Below are 20,052 nucleotides of genomic sequence, written 5' to 3'. Positions count from 1 at the left end.
TTCAATAAATATGGCAATATTTATGGGTGTTATGGGGCAAAAATACTCACCTCCCCTGAGGTTTGACAAAATAACAAATACCTCCTTGAGGTTTAAGATTTGTCCAAAAATAACACAAACCTCCCTTGAAGTTTCAAAAATATCATAGACCTCTCTTGAGATTTGTCAAAAAATCATAAATCTCCCTCGAAAAGAAATTTAATTTTTTATAAAATATAAGGAGATGTTTGTACATTTTTGATAAAAACCTTAAGTGAGGTATAGACCTGGTAAAATGAATAAAAATCCGTTAATCTGAACCGCATCCAACCCGTTTTAACCGACTTATAATTATCCGTTTGCTAAATGAGTCGAATATAGTTTTTCATTTTCATATCCGCCCCCTTAGCGGGTCGGGTCGGGTATATCCGGCGGATATCCACCAACCTACTCACAGTATTAACCCAGGAAAGCCCAACAAGCTACAACCCATCCCAAACCCTTTAAGGCTTTAACCCACCCAGCCCAGTGAGCTCACTGCCCAAGTGCTCACACGGACAGGGCCCACATGCACCGCTCAGCTCAGTGCCTCACTGCCTCAGCCTCTAGCCCTCTCCCACAATCCCACTCCCAAGTCCCAGCCCAGCTCAAGAGGCGACAACCTCACAACTCACAAGTCACAAGACTCACAACCCTTATTCCATTCGAGATTTCAAGCCCTAGAATCACAGCGACAACCTCACAAGTCACAACCCCTATTCCATTCGAGCCCTAGAATCACAAGCCCTTGAATCTGATCAACCAGCAGTTGGAGCCTGGATTTTATTGCCAGAGAGTGCCGCTGTCCTATTCGATTCTCCACCGTGAGCGACTGACGAGTCGCGAGCATCTCTGTTCGGACTTCAGAGAGCCAGCACGAGAGGAGCGAGTGAGAGACGGAGACCCTTCGAGCTTCAGTTCTGGCCTTCATGAGTTCGTCGTGAACCCTTCGGGCTTCAAACCAGCAGGGCTGTAGGAGCTTTCGCTACACAAACACAGCTACAAAATACCCTTCGGTTCCTTCGTAACTCGTAAGTATTCTTTTTCTTCTTCAGTTGTTCTACAGATCTAATAAATCTGTCATTAGGTTCTGGCGCGGCATTGGGTTTGAAATTTTTAGGGGTGCTAGTATTTTGGATTTACAAAGAGACTAGAGAAACTTGCTGGTTTGATTTTTTTCTCTTTTTGTTGTTTTTAGTTCTTTTTTCCATTTTGTCCCAAATTTTTATTGGAAAATATCTTAACTTGCTGGTTTGATTTATTTCTCTTTTTGTTGTTCTTAGTTCTTTTTTTCTGTTTTCTCCTAGATTTTTATTGGGAAATATTTTATTCTCCCTTGTAAATTCTTTCCTTATTAATGAAATTTCATTTTCTATGAAAAATAAAAGAGATAAACAGGCCAATGCTCATATACATTTAGTATGAACTCAATTCACCTGCATATGGATCAAAGTGTAGGGTCAGCAAATGGGCTTCTGTCACTTATTGGTTCCTCCATCTTTGCTTTCAGTTCAGCTGCATATGGATCGAATTGTAGGGCCAGCAAATGGGCTTCTGTCACTTACTGGTTACTCCATCTTTGCTTTCAGTTTAGCTGCATATAGATCGAAGCTTGCTGCCCTAAAATTTATTACTAATTCATAGTAATTATTAAGTTCAAAAAATCAATAATTATGATGAGATAGAAGAGCACCTAAGGGATTGTTTGATATTACTATCAAAATTTAAGAAAATAAAATAAAAATTAAAAATTAGTATTAAAAAGTAAAAATTTAAAATAGAAACCTATTAAGTTAATATTTCTAAACTAAAATTAATTAAAATTTTGATTTAAACATATTCTCATTTTTTGCCCTTCAATCAAATATCATTAAAAAAATGTGATTACAATGATAAAAGTGCAAAATGATACAAATTTAAAATATTATAATAACAGAACTGTTATAATTATTTTACTTATTTTTTGTATTTTAGACTCATTTTTACCGGAACATTACTATTATTGTCCATGACAATTGAAAAGTACTATTTTTTTTTTAAATTAATTTAATTATTATTTATTTATTTATTGTAAAATTTATGGATATTTTAAATTCACCTGATCATTTAATTTTAATTGAAAATTATATACAAAATGAATGATTTAATCTATAGAAGTTAATTCTAAATATTAAAGTAATCTGCCAACAAGTGGCCACAAAGAGTTAAAAATCATAAAATCTGATCTAAAATTAAAATAACAAAAAACTTACAATAATATAAACAGATATACTTTGCATCATAAATTATGTTTTAATTTTATATAAATTAAAATAGAAAAAAAAAACATAAATACTAGACAAATTCTAACATTTCTTCTCTCTACTCTCTTTATGCAAGTTGGGGGCACTTTGGATGTGTAGGATGGAGTTCATTTCATCTAAAAAATCTTGTAGGCTTGTAGTTAGGTCAATCTTTGTCTTGATGAAGATGATAACATGAGATTTGTTATAGATTGGACCCTAATTCGCTCCAATCTTCTTGGCATATATGTAAAAATCCCAAAAAGAGATATAAAATATTAGTGGAATGATTTCAAAAAATAAAATAAAAATAAAAATAAAAATAAAGAATTAAAAAATAATAATTAATTAATTAATTAATTAAACAAATTTAAAAAAAAGAAAAAAAAATAAAATTAATTAAAATTAATTTTTATTTTTTTAAAAAAAATATATTATTATTATTAATATTAATTAAATATATTTATTATTATTATTATTATTATTATTATCATTATTATTATATACCTTCCTGAAGGATCTGAATCTTTCAGGAAGGATGTTTTAAATTGAAAGGCCACCCCACGATTATCTTCTTCTTTTTCTTCTTTTCTTTTCTTTTCTTTTCTTTCTCTGTAACTCTCTGAACTCTCTCTCTCTCTCTCTCTCTCTCTCTCTCTCTCTCTCTCTCTCTCTCTCTCTCTCTCCTCACGTTCTCTCTCCCTCTCTCCTCAATTTCGTGACGGATTTTTGCCCGATCAAAAATCCGAAGATACCACTGGACTCCATTCGCCGCTGCCGTCATTTCTACCGGAGCGGATCGGTGGTAGGAGCGGCGTAAGCATATTCCCTGGGGTAAGTCATTTTTCCCTTTTTCTTTAATTTCTTGCAAAATATAAGCCCAATTGAAGAACGGATACCACCACGAGAATCTAGGGATAATTCTCTACAAGTCTAGTGAGACAGAATTCTCGTGGGGGTGTCGGGCCAAAACTCCAAATTTAGGATGCGACGATTATTAAGGGGCTTATTTTTAATTAATTAGCATTAATTTAGAAATGCTAAAATATTAAGCATCTAGGACTGAAGTAGAATTTCTGAAATTTAGGGCTCAGGTGAGTGCCGCGGGTGTAATTTTGGGACCCAAAGGCAAAATTTGGAAAATTAAGTATGGATATTAAATAATAGTTTAAATATTAATTTGAGGTATATGGAGCCTAAGGAAGGTTAGATGAGTATTATTTTGGAGAAATAGATTAATTAATCTGGGGAAAATGTAAATTGCAGGAATTAGATTTCGGGCGCCAAGGGCGTGAAATTTTGGGTCCTAAGGAATTTCTCAATAGTCAGGTAAGGGAATAAACTAAAACAGTAATTTTTCATACAAATTATTATTGATTATGAGTAAATTTATTTTTAGAAAAGCATATGTTATATTGTGTATTACGAATGAAATGTACGATTGTGAAAATACTGTTACGATGATTAAAATGTATATGTATATATGAGATGTCAGGAATTCACGATTTTAGAATATGAAGTATGGTTTTTTTTTTTTTTAACAGCATATGTGTGGCATGAATATTATTTTATGTGAAATGTATTATGATGTGAAAGATTTTATGAACAAAGCATGATTTCAGGTATTATGAAAATATGAGTTATGTTGTGATGGTTTTGACGATTATGTGATAAATGATGTATTTTCAGTATATATATACCTGAAACAATTTTGGCGCGAGGCCATATATTTATGTTATCGGCACGAGGCCGTATTTATGTTTTTGGCGCGAGGCCATATATTTATGTTATCGGCACGAGGCCGTATTTATGTTATTGGTGCGAGGCCATGTATTTATGTTATCGGCACGAGGCCGTATTTATGTTATCGCCACGAGGCCGTATTTATGTTATTGGCGCGAGGCCACGTATTTATGTTTTCGGCACGAGGCCGTAATGATGTTACGTATGATCATGTATTATATGTTTTCACAACCAGGATGTTAGTTTAGTTCAGACCAGGAGCTCGGTACCGTAGCTATGGGTTAATTTTGGCACGAGACCTTATTAGTGCTACCGTCCCACGAGGGGATGGGAGATGGATAGTCGATGTGGCTTTCAGTAGAGTGTGGACGTCCACCTAGCAGTCCGGACCAGGGTGTGGCGGGCTCATCGCACTTACAGACATATTTGATTCGGCAGTGGTCGGCCAGCCATTGTCAGGTCCCGCCTTCGGGCTGCACAACCCGTCATGGGGGGTAATACATGACACCAGCTAGCTAGTCATCCTGGGTTTGTTTTCAATACTATAGTTATAACAAATGATTTTATGTATGATATGATTTATTAACAGATGTGAAAATATATGTTTACCCAGTACGATATGATTATGTTTATAGAATTATGAAATGTACTATATACGTACAAATGCATTAAATATTCATGTTGCCACACAGCTGTATTTAGTTTATTTTCCCTTACTGAGAAGTGTCTCACCCCCAAACTTAATTAATTTTTCAGGAGCCCTTGAGAGACCGGTGGGTCAGGGCCGCCGTTGAGCTAGTGAGATTACCTTGTGAGAAGGGTAAGATTTTGTAATAGCGTCAGAGCTATTTTGTGTTTGACCCTAGAGGTATTTTGATGTATGTGAGGATGTATAGAATGCTCTGGTGTTATATTTTATGATTGGATGTTTGAAATTTTATGTTTACTGCTGCTAGGTTTTCCGCTGTGTTTGACAGGTGTCCCCGCTACCCACGGGTTCGGGTTGACCACTTTATTTATTATGTGATACTTTATGTTAAGAAATTGAGGGACGTTTCATTTGGTATCAGAGCCTAGGATACTAGGTTCTGTTGACTCTAGAGTGCAGCAGTAATAATACCAGAGTATAGGATAAGAGAACTTGAGGTCTGGTTTTGTAGTCTAGATGCTGGACTTCCGTGGTGGTTTGTATGATTTTCCTGGGGTGACGATTTCAGGAAATTCATTGTAAACTATCGTCGGGTTGGGTATCTAGGTTGCAGGATTGAACCTTGAATTAAGATTAGGAGTGATAAGTTAATTAGGAGAATATACTATATGAGTTGGGGGATACATGTAGGAAAAGAGGTTTTGATTTAAGTTATTTCTTCTTTCAGGATGGACCACGGTGGAAATAGTGCCCACGCCAGTGGGAGTGAGGGTGCTGGACCCTCAGGCGCTGCGGGTAGTGATTTAGATGCAGTCTTACGTAGCGTAGCACAGCAGGTTATGACAGAAATTGCTAGGAGTTCGAGAGAACAGGGTGGTCCGTCTGTAGGCCACGGTTGTACGATCGAGAAGTTCATAAAGATGAATCCTCCAGCTTTCTCAGGAGGAACGGATCCTGCAATCGCTGAGAATTGAGTGCAGGAGATGGAGAAAATATTTGTAATACTGCAGTGTTCAGAGGAGCAGAAGGTGCTGTTTGCCTCCTACAGATTGACTGGAGAGGCCGAGAGATGGTGGTCAGCAGTGAGATTGTTAGAGCAGCAGAGGACTATACCTGTAGAGATAACTTGGGAGCGATTTAGAGAGATATTCTTTGACAGGTATTTTCCAGCCTCTTCCAAGGAGGCTAAGATTACGGAGTTCCTGAATCTGAAGCAGGGGCAGCTGTCAGTACAGCAGTACGCGGCGAGGTTCATCGAGCTATCTCGCTTCGCCCCGTACATTATTCCAGATGATACGAAGAAGGTACGACAGTTTGAAAGAGGCTTGAAGAGAGAAATTTGCAAGCAGGTATCGATATTGAAGTTGCAGGACTTCACCGAGTTAGTTGACCGAGCCACTATAGCAGAGATTGATGAGCGATTGGAGGCTGAGGAGCAGAGGCAGAAGAAGAGATCCATACCTTCTCATTTCCAGCAGGGAGCTGACCGTGCCGTGTGGAAGAGAGGTGGCTATTATAGGAACCAGAGACAGAAGACCGGGAATCATGGTTTCCAGGGTGTGCAGCCATCTCTAGCTTGCCCATCTTGCGGGAAGAGACACCTGGGAGAGTGTCGTGCTGGGCGAGGTGTCTGCTACAAATGCAGGGAGTCAGGACATATGATGAGGGAGTGTCCGACACAGACTAGTACTGCTCCTAGACCTACACGAGGAGGTTACCAGGCACCACGAGGAGGCCAGCAGAGGAATGTGGTCCCAGCCAGAGTTTTCACTTTGACGCCAGGAGATGCTGAGGCAGCAGGAGATGTGGTGACAGGTACTGTTTCAATACTGTCATTTAAAGCTACTATTTTGTTTGATTCTGGGGCGACGCATTCATTTATCACCTGGGATTATGTTAAATCGTGTGGGTTTAAGCCTCAGCAGTTAGAAATTAGTTTCTCTGTTGCTACGCCAACTGGGACCGTAAGGGTATATAGAAAGGTACTCAGGGACTGTCCAGTGGATATTCAGAGGAGGTTTTTGTTAGCTAATTTGGTGGTTTTAGACATGCATGGGTTTGAGGTAATCTTAGGCATGGATTGGCTAGCTGCCCACTATGCTAGCATTGATTGCCATCAGAGAGTGGTAGTGTTTTGACCTCTAGAGGGACAGGAGTACAGATTCGTGGGATCACGTGTGCGCACCCCACCTCAGTTATTATCTACTATTCAGGCATGTAGATTGCTATCAGAAGGTTGTCAGGGATATTTAGCCTATGTGAAGGCTGTATCAGAAGGGGAACTGAGGGTGGAGGATATCCCAGTGGTGAGAGATTTTCCTGATGTATTTCCAGACGATTTGCCGAGACTACCTCCTAATCGTGAGGTAGAGTTCGTTATTGATCTGGTTCCAGGGACAGCACCGATTTCGAAGGCGCCGTATAGAATGGCACCGGCAGAGCTGAAAGAATTGAAAGAGCAGTTGCAGGAGCTGTTAGATAAGGGGTTCATTCGGCCCAGTGTGTCACCCTGGGGAGCACCAGTTTTGTTTGTGAGGAAGAAGGATGGCTCGATGAGATTATGCATCGACTATCTAGAAATCAATAAAGTAACTATCAAGAATAAATACCCGCTCCCGCGTATTGATGATTTGTTTGACCAGTTACAGGGGACACAGATCTTTTCGAAGATAGATTTACGCTCCGGGTACCATCAGGTGAAAGTCAGGGCGGAAGATGTTCTGAAGACGGCATTTAGAACACGGTATGGTCACTATGAATTTCTAGTTATGCCGTTTGGGTTGACGAATGCTCCTGTGGTGTTTATGGATCTTATGAACAGGGTTTTTCACCAGTACTCGGATCGGTTTGTGGTAGTATTTATTGATGATATACTGGTGTATTCGAAGAGTCCAGAGGAGCATGAGGAGCATCTGAGTATAGTGTTGCAGGTATTACGAGAGAAGAAGCTATATGCGAAGCTCAAGAAGTGTGAGTTTTGGCTGGAACAGGTTACCTTCCTTGGACACGTTATATCCAAGGGTGGTATTTCTGTTGATCCGAGTAAAATTGAGGCGGTAGTTGATTGGGTACAACCAAAGAACATGCATGAGATCAGGAGTTTCCTAGGATTGGCTGGGTACTACCGCAGGTTTGTTGAGGGCTTTTCTCGATTGTCAGGCCCGTTGACCAGATTGACCAGGAAAGGAGCAAAATTTGAGTGGTCTGATGAATGTGAACAGAGCTTCCAGGAGTTGAAGCAGCGACTCATCACTGCGCCTGTGTTGACGATTCCTTCAGGAGAAGAGGGGTTCGTAATTTACAGTGATGCGTCCCATAAAGGGCTCGGATGCGTGTTGATATAGCGGGGGAGAGTGATAGCCTATGCCTCACGATAGTTGAAAGAATATGAGAAGAATTACCCTACCCACGATCTGGAGTTGGCGGCAGTTGTTTACACGCTGAAGATTTGGAGGCACTATTTATATGGGGGTAGGTGTGAGATATTTACTGACCATAAGAGTTTAAAGTATTTCTTCACACAGAAGGAATTGAATATGAGGCAGAGGAGATGGTTAGAGTTAATAAAGGATTACGACTGCACTAGTAGCTACCACCCGGGAAAGGCTAATGTGGTTGCTGATGCTGAGTCGGAAATCAGTGGAATCATCTATATCTGCAGTAGAGATTCTGCATCCGATTCAGATGGATCTAGAGAGGCTCGATGTGGAGCTGGTACAGGGCGATCACCAGGCGTTCATTGCTGACTTGGTTTTGCAGCCGACTCTACAGGAGAGGATTAAAGCAGCTTAGAGGAATGATGCAGAACTAGTAGAGCTTATGGGAAAGGTACAGGATGGTCAGGAACCAAAGTTCAACATTTCAGATGATGGAGCCTTGAGGTTCCATACCAGGTTATGTGTTCCTGCCAATCCTGAGATCAAGAAAGTCGTATTGGAGGAAGCACATCGATCCCTATATACTGTACATCCGGGTAGCACTAAAATGTACAGGGATCTCCGAGAGTCCTTCTGGTGGAACAACATGAAGAGGGAGATAGCTCAGTTTGTTTGTCAGTGTTTGACGTGCCAGCAAGTGAAGGCTGAGCATCAGAGACCGGCGGGATGGTTGCAGCCACTCCACATTCCTGAGTGGAAGTGGGAGCATATAGCGATGGATTTCGTCTCAGGATTACAGCCAGCATTGCATGGACAGGACGCTATTTGGGTAGTGGTGGATCGATTGACGAAGACTGCCCACTTTTTGTCGATCAGAGTTAGCTACTCCATGGACAGATTGGCTGAGTTATACATCTAGGAGATAGTTAGACTCCACGGTGTCCCAGTGTCCATAGTTTCATATAGAGACCCACGATTTACATCTCGTTTTTGGAAGAGTCTGCAAGGGGCCATGGGTTCTCAGTTGTCGTTCAGCACAGCTTTTCATCCTCAGACAGATGGACAGACAGAGAGGACGATATAGATTTTGGAGGATATGCTGCGAGCATGTGTGCTGGATTTTGGAGGTCGTTAGATGCAGTATTTGCCACTGGTTGAGTTTGCGTATAACAACAGCTACCAGGCCAGCATTGGGATGGCACCGTATGAGGCACTGTATGGTAGGAGGTGCCGATCCCCGTTGTACTGAGATGAGGTTGGAGAGAGACAAATATTGGGGCCAGAGCTGATACAGCAGACTCAGGATAAAGTCAGACTCATCAGAGACAGGATCAGGACAGCGCAGAGCCGGCAGAAGAGTTATGCTGATACTCGTCGGCGAGAATTGGAGTTTGGCACAGTAGATCACGTGTTCCTGAAGGTGGCACCGTTGAAGGGTGTTATGAGGTTCGGGAGGAAGGGTAAGCTGAGCCTTATGTATATTGGACCATTCGATATTCTTGAGAGAGTGGGTCTAGTTGTCTATTGTTTGGCATTACCACCGCTCCTATCTAGGATCCATGACGTATTCCACGTTTCTATGCTGAGAAAATACGTCCCAGACCCCTCCCATGTGATTAGATATGAAGCACTGGAGTTGGACGATACGTTAGCTTATGAGGAAGTGCCAGTGCAGATTCTTGAATGGAAGGAACAGGAGCTACGAACGAAGAAGATTCCATTGGTAAAAGTTCTGTGGCGCAACCATGTCATTGAGGAGGCTTCTTGGGAACTAGAGGATCAGATGCGCCAGAGATATCCGCACTTATTCAGTGGAGTTAGAGTTGAGCCAGTCAAGTGAATGGAATATTGTTGTAGTTTTTATTTGTATAGTGTAACATAAGATAGATAAAGTTTTTAGTTTTGAAACGTGAATGGTTTTGGGAGAATTTTGACTAGTTGTAATCTCCCAGAGCCCTCGTTGTAACCACGGTATTCCTCCGCCATAAGTGAGGGTAATCAATAAAAATAAGAAATGTTTTCGCTAAGAAAGGGAAATAGGGGAATGACAAATTTCGAGGACGAAATTTTTATAAGGTGGGGAGAATGTAAAAACCCCAAAAAGAGATATAAAATATTAGTGGATTGATTTCAAAAAAAAAAATAAAAATAACAATAAAAATAAATAATTAAAAATAATAATAATTAATTAATTAAACGAATTAAAAAAAAAGAAAATAAAATAAAATTAATTAAAATTAATTTTTATTTTTTTAATAAAATATATTATTATTATTAATATTAATTAAATATATTTATTATTATTATTATTATTATTATTATTATTATTATTATTATTATATACCTTCCTGAAGGATCTGAATCCTTCAGGAAGGATGTTTTAAATTTAAAGGCCCCCCCCCCCCCCCAGATTATCTTCTTCTTCTTCTTCTTCTTTTCTTTTCTTTTCTTTTCTTTCTCTGTAACTCTCTGAACTCTCTCTCTCTCTCTCTCTCTCTCTCTCTCTCTCCTCACGTTCTCTCTCCCTCTCTCCTCGATTTCGTGACGGATTTTCGCCCGATCGAAAATCCGAAGATACCACTGGACTCCATTCGCCGCTGCCGTCATTTCTACCGGAGCTGATCGGTGGTAGGAGCGGCGTAAGCATATTCCCTGGAGTAAGCCATTTTTCTCTTTTTCTTTAATTTCTTGCAAAATATAAGCCCAATTGACGAACGGACACCACCGCGAGAATCTAGGGATGATTCTCTACAAGTCTAGTGGGACGGAATTCTCGTGGGGGTGTCGGGCCAAAACTCCAAATTTAGGGTGCGGCGATTATTAAGGGGCTTATTTTTAATTAATTAGCATTAATTTAGAAATGCTAAAATATTAAGCATCTAGGACTGAAGTAGGATTTCTGAAATTTAGGGCTCAGGTGAGTGCCGCGGGTGTAATTTTGGGACCCGAAGGCAAAATTTAGAAAATTAAGTATGGATATTAAATAATAGTTTAAATATTAATTTGAGGTATATGGAGCCTAAGGAAGGCTAGATGAGTATTATTTTGGAGAAATAGATTAATTAATCTGGGGAAAATGTAAATTGCAGGAATTAGATTTCGGGCGCCAAGGGCGTGAAATTTTGGGTCCTAAGGAATTTCTCAATAGTCAGGTAAGAGAATAAACTAAAGCAGTAATTTTTCATACAAATTATTATTGATTATGAGTAAATTTATTTTTAGAAAAGCATATGTTATATTGTGTATTACGAATGAAATGTACGATTGTGAAAATACTGCTATGATGATTAAAATGTATATGTATGTATGAGATGTAAGGAATTCACGATTTTAGAATATGAAGTATGGTTTTTTTTTTTTTAACAGCATATGTGTGGCATGAATATTATTTTATGTGAAATGTATTATGATGTGAAAGATTTTACGAACAAAGCATGATTTCAGGTATTATGAAAATATGAGTTATGTTGTGATGGTTTTGACGATTATGTGATAAATGATGTATTTTCAGTATATATATACCTGAAATAATTTGGGCGCGAGGCCATATATTTATGTTATCGGCACGAGGCCGTATTTATGTTATTGGCGCGAGGCCATGTATTTATGTTATCGCCACGAGGCCGTATTTATGTTATTGGCGCGAGGCCACGTATTTATGTTTTCGGCACGAAGCCGTAATGATGTTACGTATGATCATGTATTATATGTTTTCACAACCAGGATGTTAGTTTAGTTCAGACCAGGAGCTCGGTACCGTAGCTATGGGTTAATTTTGGCACGAGGACTTATTAGTGCTACCGTCCCACGAGGGGATGGGAGATGGATAGTCGATGTGGCTTTCAGTAGAGTGTGGACGTCCACCTGGCAGTCCGGACCAGGGTGTGGCGGGCTCATTGCACTTACAGACATATTTGATTCGGTAGTGGTCGGCCAGCCATTGTCAGGTCCCGCCTTCAGGCTGCACAACCCGTCATGGGGGGTAATACATGACACCAGCTAGCTAGTCATCCTGGGTTTATTTTCAGTACTACAGTTATAACAAATGATTTTATGTATGATATGATTTATTAACAGATGTGAAAATATATGTTTACTCAGTACGATATGATTATGTTTATAGAATTATGAAATGTACTATATACGTACAAATGCATTAAATAGTCATGTTGCCACACAACTGTATTTAGTTTATTTTCCCTTACTGAGAAGTGTCTCACCCCCAAACTTAATTAATTTTTCAGTAGCCCTTGAGAGACCGGTGGGTCAGGGCCGCCGTTGAGCTAGTGAGATTACCTTGTGAGAAGGGTAAGATTTTGTAATAGCGTCAGAGCTATTTTGTGTTTGACCCTAGAGGTATTTTGATGTATGTGAGGATGTATAGAATGCTCTGGTATTATATTTTATGATTGGATGTTTGAAATTTTATGTTTACTGCTACTAGGTTTTCCGCTGTGTTTGACAGGTGTCCCAGCTACCCATGTTGACCACTTTATTTATTATGTGATACTTTATGTTAAGAAATTGAGGGACGTTTCAATATATTTTTATGATCTCTTATATACATGATCTCTTTTTTAAGTGCAGTCAAGATATCATTCTTTTCTTTCTAAGCACATGTCATGCCACAATTATGAAGATACTCTCTTTCTCCTTGAATGGGAACCAATGGATCACATTCCTTGTGATGATCTCAATCTTCGTTTTTGATTGGTCAAAATATGTTGCCACTTGGTATGAAAGTTCATTTAAATAGACAATAGCCACCAATTGTCTAAATGGATTAGTTACTTTAGTTATATGAGAATAGAGTTGATTCCTCTATTGTCATCTTATTTTGTATTATCACCTACTTTTGTGAGTATATTATCATTTTTAATTAGGCATCTTAAAAGTGTATACAAACATCATACATATATATATATATATATATATATATATATATATATATATATATATTTAATTCAAGTATCAATAAAAAGATTTAAACCTAAAAAGGAATTTTAGATAGGAGATAGACTATCTCATTTGAAACTCAAACATGCATATTATGGGTAATATTCTTGATTATTGTATTTTTTTAAGGACATATGTGTCTGCCTACTGTATTGTACTCCCAAAAGTTGTGGAGGGCACTAAACTTTGAATTCAATGACCTCTTTGAAAATCTGACTAATTCTTTTATTCAATTCATATTATCTTTTTTTTTTTTTTTAAATTTTTGGTTAATTGATTTAATTAATATGATGAAGTTATCATATTGACTATCACCCGTTGCTTAATTATTGTCATAAAGTATTAATTTAATATTTGGATAATTAAAGATAATAATGTATTATAATAATATTATTAAAATAAAATTATTCATTTTTTGTTGGAAAGCTACTTGATAGGTATTTTAAGTGTTAAAATTATCTCAACGAAGAAGGACTGTTGTCGCCTTTCATTTTGTTTTCATTTTGTTTTAAAAAATAATCTCATCCATAATCTTAACATTTGCGTTTTAAAAATATTCACTTTTTGGCCTTGCTAGTTTCCTCATATTTTCTTTTTGATGGTAAAATATTTATTCAAGTATATAAAAAGTATACAAGAAGAAAGAAAACCAAAGAGAAATGAAATAGAAAAGAAGATTAAAAAAATAAGAAAATAGGAAAAGAAAAATTCTTAAATTCTTGAGTTAAATGAGTTCAAGAAAATTCTTTGAATAATAGAACAACGATTCTAATTGATATGCATATTAATTATAACTAGTCTTATCATCAACAATTGATAAATTTTTGGGCAACAATTGATCGGCACGCGTTTTCTTAAGATGGCTTACCTTTTATTTATTTTTTAGTATATATATTAATCATGAGGTTCAAAATATATGATTCGCAATCTTATATTTTAATTTCCTTAATTAGCTAGTTTGTGTGGCCCAGTGAAGTTATGCCTTTTGCCCTTCATTCCTTTATCATTTTTTGGTTCTTTAATGCATGCATACATGATGATTGGACCCTTCAAGATAGAGAAAAAAAAGAAGAAGAAGATGTGAAAGCATATGCACACAAATTGAGAATACCAAGTTGGAGGGTTCCTCCCAACTCTTGCAAACCCTTCATTCACAAGACATCTTCTAAGTTAAGTTATAATATATTAAAAAAATGAAATTATTGAGTCATGTAAGCCAATATAATGCCCCTATCCATCCTATATATACACATGACATATACAAGCAAACTTCAACACCTAGCTAGTAGTGTAGAGGATTAACCTGCTGTGCATCTTTTTTTTTTTAATTTTTCTCACTTGAAATATCAGGGAGCTAGCGTGATATATAGATGGATCGAAGAGTCAAAATGGTTCGGGTGGATAAGAAGAATGAAACGAAGCTCTACACTAAGGAGCAGATAAGGGACATATTCAAGAAATACGACAAGGACCAGAATGGGGTCCTATCCAAGGAGGAGCTTAAGACAGCCTTCCGACACATGGGCTCTCGTGCCCCTAAAATTAGGGTATGCCTTAGTCTCTATGCTGCAGATGCCAATGGTGACGGTGTCATCAGCGAGAATGAACTTGAAGACCTTGTTAAATACGCTGCTGCTTTAGGGTATAAAGTGAAGTAACAGATGAACAACATTCCTAATTAACTGTAGCTTTGTTATATGCCTATGTATTGAAGCTTTTGTTTCAATATCAATTGTAGTATATTTGTGTGATGGTGGTGGGCTAGAAATATGTGATGGCCTCCTTCATATATATATATATATCTTGGTGATGTGGTTTCATAAGCTGGGTTAGCAAGGTTTGGATGTTCATGTGAACGCACATCCTCCTTCTTAACTTGAATTATGTAGAAGTATGTCTTATATATGTATTTGATGATGAATTATACATATATGTTGTGTTTTTCTTAAATAAACAAAAAGTTTGTTAAGTGTAAAATGCACATGCACAAAATAGCTTGTTTCTTATCTCATCATTTTCTCACCTCTTACTTTTGGTCTCTAAGGATTCAAACTAGAGTCTTTACTGAAAATTTCAATCTTTAGTAAGTCTTCCAAAACATCAACAATTATTTGTATATTACAAAAACTAGCTTTAAAACAAACCCCCCATGGGAGGATTGCACTTTACTAAGTCAAGCAAGCTAGATCTTGAGACCATTTATCCGATTTTTTATTTTAATTTATTTTAAAAATATATTAAGGATATTTAAATTAACTGTCAAAAATAAATTTTATTTTCATTTTAAATTTTTTCAAGAGCTAAAAAAATGAACTTCTTTTTAATTTTACAACATTGTTGAACAGGTAGAAAATATTGCAAGGTCTTGCCACAACTCGCTTATAGAAATAGTTATCTTTTCGATTTCTACACTTTCAAATTATTACAAAAATGCTACACTATTTTATAATTTTCTAAATCTGTGAATGAAAGATTGTTGAGCTAAAATGGAAACGGAAAGTCTTGTCTTGATGAGCCTTGACGAGGACGAGCTGCGGTAGCTTTGTAATTTTCTTGATATGCGAGCACATAAAAATTTCAAAATTTATATGCGAGGGAGAATAACCTTTAATAAATCACGTTTTAAACTTGAAAAATAAAGAAAAAAGAACAAATTAATTTACATATTATTATTAACATTTAATTTTTCTTAATTTTTACTTATATTAAAACACAATTTTCATTTTTTCTAACATTCAATATAGAGTTAAAATATAATAACAAAATTCATTCTTATTTTTTTAATTTTGTTTTCTAATATAAAAATTTTGATTTGACCAGCCAATGTATCAAGAACTATTAAATTTGAAATTTCAATTCATTGTCTTTTGTTTGGTAGCCAATTACTTTTGATCGACATTAATAATTAAGCAAGTGTTAATTTAAACTTTGAACACAAATTGGGGGTCATTTTCAATCAGTCTTTCGGCGGATAAGATTATTAGTTTAATTTGATATATGACTTCATTCTTAATTCCAAACACTAGAGACGTGATTCCATTCCTGATATTTGATTGATTCTATTCTTAATTCCGCAAACTAAACACAGGAATGGGATTCCATTCCTGAGATTTGATTCCATTCCAGGAAAGTAACATGCTGCACTCGTGCATTTTCATGCAGCAAGCAGACGGTCACCATCCACATATCACTGTTAGGGTTTGTGTGTGTTAAGAATTTTCATTGGAGAATGGAAATGAAAAGAAAATACACAGAAAACTTATATTTTCGATATATTTTCTCTTTATACTAAATAATACTAAAAATAAAAATATTTTTTTAATATAATTAAATTTTTAAAAAATAAATATTAATAATGCATAAAAATAAAATTTTATTCATTAATTAGATATATATATATATATATATATATTCCTTTTTACTTCAAAACGAATTTCCTTGTATTTTTTTTTTTCCTTTTTCTTTTAACATTTACCAAAGTTTCAAACCAGACCTAAATAAAATTTCATCATTATTTTCGAGTGAAAATTGTAATTTTCTGGCGAAATAGTGAATATTTGGTGTGTGCTCTGTGGACATAGGTTGATATTGACTAAACCACGTTAAATTTCTGGGGTCACATTTTTTGGATGCTCACAGGTTCCTAACACCGGGGGCAAGTGCACATCCTCAAGAGTTACCCTTGGTGCTCTCGTCTCATCCGAAATCTTTTCGTGCTCACTCAGTACAGCTCAACTCTTGGAAGAAGACTCTCCCTTTGGTGGGTCCTGAACCCTCTGCCACTTTGAGGCTGCCCGAGGCTCCCTTCGCGGAGGCATTAGCCAGTAAAGAGGAAATCCTACGATTTAAGTTCAAAACAAATTTTTTTTTCAGAGGGGCATACTTAACAAAAAATTACGAGAAAATATTCACATGACATTCTAGACAGGTGGAGTGGAGCTAGCAAATCTCTGCCTTCGAAACTTATCGATGGCTCATTGGTCTTTTGAGTAGGACTAAGGTTATTTTTGGGTTTGCAAACTAGTTAATTCTTAGAAATGAGATGGAATACAGTGAAAAATTTAGAAATAAAGTTAATAGTTACTTGTTTATTCTTTATCATTCCAACTAGATGAGGTATTCTCATGGTAAAATTTGGAAATAGTTAAACAATTTTTGTCTTTTTTTTTCTCCTTTTTTGACTATTTTATGCATTATTTATTATATAAAATAATCCACACTATTTTCCAACAATCTAACTGCATATTTGTGTAATTTGTAATTTATTCACACAAGTGTTTGATCGTAAATTTATGTTTGTTTTTCCTTTCTTTAAGTGGTGTTTATTTTAGTATGAGAATGAAGTTATAGTTCAAATTTTCAAAGAATAAATTATTTTCTTTTGCATAATCTTTATTTTGTCCTTAGATTATTGGAAGCAACATAGCTTAGTTTGTATAGTTAATAATAATGTATAAAATAAAAAAAAATAAAAAAGAAAAGAATTCAACTTGCATGTATAATGCTACTGTCTAAAGGTAAATTTGTCTCCTTTCAAAAACCCAAGTTTGAAGCCCATGTATTATCCATGCTACTATTGAGGCCCACTCTCTCCTAATTGGGCTCACTCAAATATTCAACCAACCTTTTACAAACCTCGACCCATGTGTCTATACTGCAAATTTTGACCTAGGAAAACAAATAAAAATTCATTTATTCAAATTAAATACGATTTAATTCCATATACCCATGTTTATTATATCAGAATAAGTGTTCCAACCCTATACTCCTAACTTCATCTGCCCTATACTCTTATTTGGGAGGTTATGACAAATGTTACTAATCTCTCAAGAAATCTATAAAAGGATAAAGAACCTTTTCTAATGTTTTATTTACTTTTTTTTAATGTTTGAACGTGAATTTCTAATATTTTAGGCTTCTTAAACATTTTATTACACTTGTATCCTTGTTTAAGGTTGTTTTCTTGTTTTCTTATCAAACATTAAAAGAGCTTGTTCCTTTTATAAATCTCTTGCAAAGTTAAAATAGATCTTTCTTTCTTTTCTTTTCATGAGATTTCACTTGAAGTATTTCTATTTGAAAAATATTTGCCATTTATTTCATTTGATGGTATATCAAAAAAGGAAGGAAAGTATAAGTTGAGGACATATTTTTTCCACCTGAACTAAAATGGTCGCAAAATTCAACTTTTTGTGAAATGTTTTAATTTTTAGAAGACGCATTATTTTGACAAAATATTGTTATAAAAGTCCTAATTTAATTTTAAATCCAAGTGGCATCCATAAACCCTCAACAGCTCCAGTGGCAGGTTGCCCTTTACCATGTACCAAATTAAAGTTGAGTTATGGTATATAATTTTTAAAGGAGAAGTGATAAAAAAAAGATTGATTAAGGTAATCATAAATTTGTCCTTTGTAAGAGGACTATTTCAAAAAAAGAAAACTAATCATGAATCTTGGTTAAAACAAGGTTAAAGCTGCTTAAAATCACTTAAATTAATGAAATCAACTGTCTTTTTCAAAAAATATAATAAATGCATTATTGATTAATAGTATTCAAAGAAATTAATGATCCTAATAAAATATGAGAGAAAAAAAAAAAATAAGAAGCTAACTTTTAGATTTTAAGGCTCTAAATCTAATACTTTTCAAATTTTTCCAAAAAAAAAAACTTATTTTCAAAAGCTAACACTTTATTCACCAAATGCTTCCTATCTTTCACTTCTTAAGAGAGTTTATCCAAAAGAGAGTTTAAACCCACGTTGAATTTTATTAAGATTACTAATTCACATGCAAATTTAGAGTATGGATCCTGATTCTACATTAGAAAAGTCGGATGAGCCAATTTAAATAAATAGAATAAATGACATTCATTCAAATAGGAGAATAGGCCTCATTGATCCAAATTTGTCCACCAAACTTGGATTAATAAAATACATGTAAATTTATTAAATAAGGGGCAACGCCCTCAGTTGATCTATTATACCTGTTCCAAATTTTGTTTAAAAAATACATGCAAAAATTTTATTGAGATCCATTGATTCAATCTAGCAAATAGAAAAATAAATCAACTAAAGAATGACAAATATCCTTTCAACTACAAATATACATCAAATTAAAACTAAAAAATAAAAAAAAAAACCAAATTCTTCAAGTTCAAAGAAACATATATACCTACTTGAAGGCTGGAAAGCTTCTGAGCTGATCTCTGCGGCGAAGGCAATGGGGACAGACCCGACTCAGCAGTGGTGACGAAGAAAGGGCGAGACTAAGAGAGAGAGACCAAAGAGATTGAGATATATATATATATATATATATATATATATATATATATATATATATCTGTTCAAAAGAGAAAGAGAGAGAGAGAGAGAGACTGGAGAATACTAGCTTGAAGGGAGCAGTGGTGGCGGCTCAGAAAGAGACTCGACGACGAGTGGCAGGTAGCGGCGGCGGCGGCGGCAGCTGCGAAGGCAGTCGGAGGAGGAAGGAAAGGAAGGGAAAGAAGGGAGGAGGGAGAGGAGGCGGTAGCTGCGAGGGCGGCTCCGAGGGTAGCTGGAGGAGGAAGGAAAGGAGGGGAAAGAAGGGAGGAGGGAAAGGGGGGAAAGAAGGAAGATGGAAAGGAGGGGCCAGGATCGAGAGAGCGCAGAGAGGCAGAGCAGGAAAGGAAAGGAAAATGAGGGAAGAGAAGGAAGATTGGGGAAAAATTTACTAAAGAACTAGTAGTGACGAATCCATAACCGTCACTACTAGTAGGGCAATAGTGACAAATTTATTAGTTTATCACTAATGTTCAGCCTCTTTTTTTAAATACGTGAAGTATTAGTGACGGTCCTCAAATCCATCACTAATACAAGGGAAATAGTGACAAATTTCAAAATTCGTTACTAATACTCTGAAATAAAAAAATTAAAATTATTTTAGAATACGAGAAGCATTAGTGACGGTTTTACAATTCGTCACTAATGTCAGGGCAATAATGACAAATATATTAATTCGTGACTAATACTCTAAAACAAAAATATTGA

At 36.1% G+C, this 20,052-nt stretch overlaps 1 long non-coding RNA gene across 1 annotated transcript; it reads left to right on the top strand.

Annotated features, from left to right (window-relative positions):
• Positions 1-515: 515 nt before the first annotated feature.
• On the top strand, positions 516-15,002 carry LOC131163404 (uncharacterized). Its single transcript, XR_009139068.1, has 2 exons — positions 516-1,049; positions 14,376-15,002. It is a non-coding gene; the product is annotated as an uncharacterized LOC131163404 (long non-coding RNA).
• The last annotated feature ends 5,050 nt before the right edge of the window (positions 15,003-20,052 follow it).

Source organism: Malania oleifera, chromosome 1, assembly GCF_029873635.1.
Source record: "Malania oleifera isolate guangnan ecotype guangnan chromosome 1, ASM2987363v1, whole genome shotgun sequence".
Lineage (NCBI taxonomy): Eukaryota > Viridiplantae > Streptophyta > Magnoliopsida > Santalales > Ximeniaceae > Malania > Malania oleifera.
Note: the sequence above shows the minus strand (reverse complement) of the source record. Positions and strands in the feature narration are given on the sequence as shown.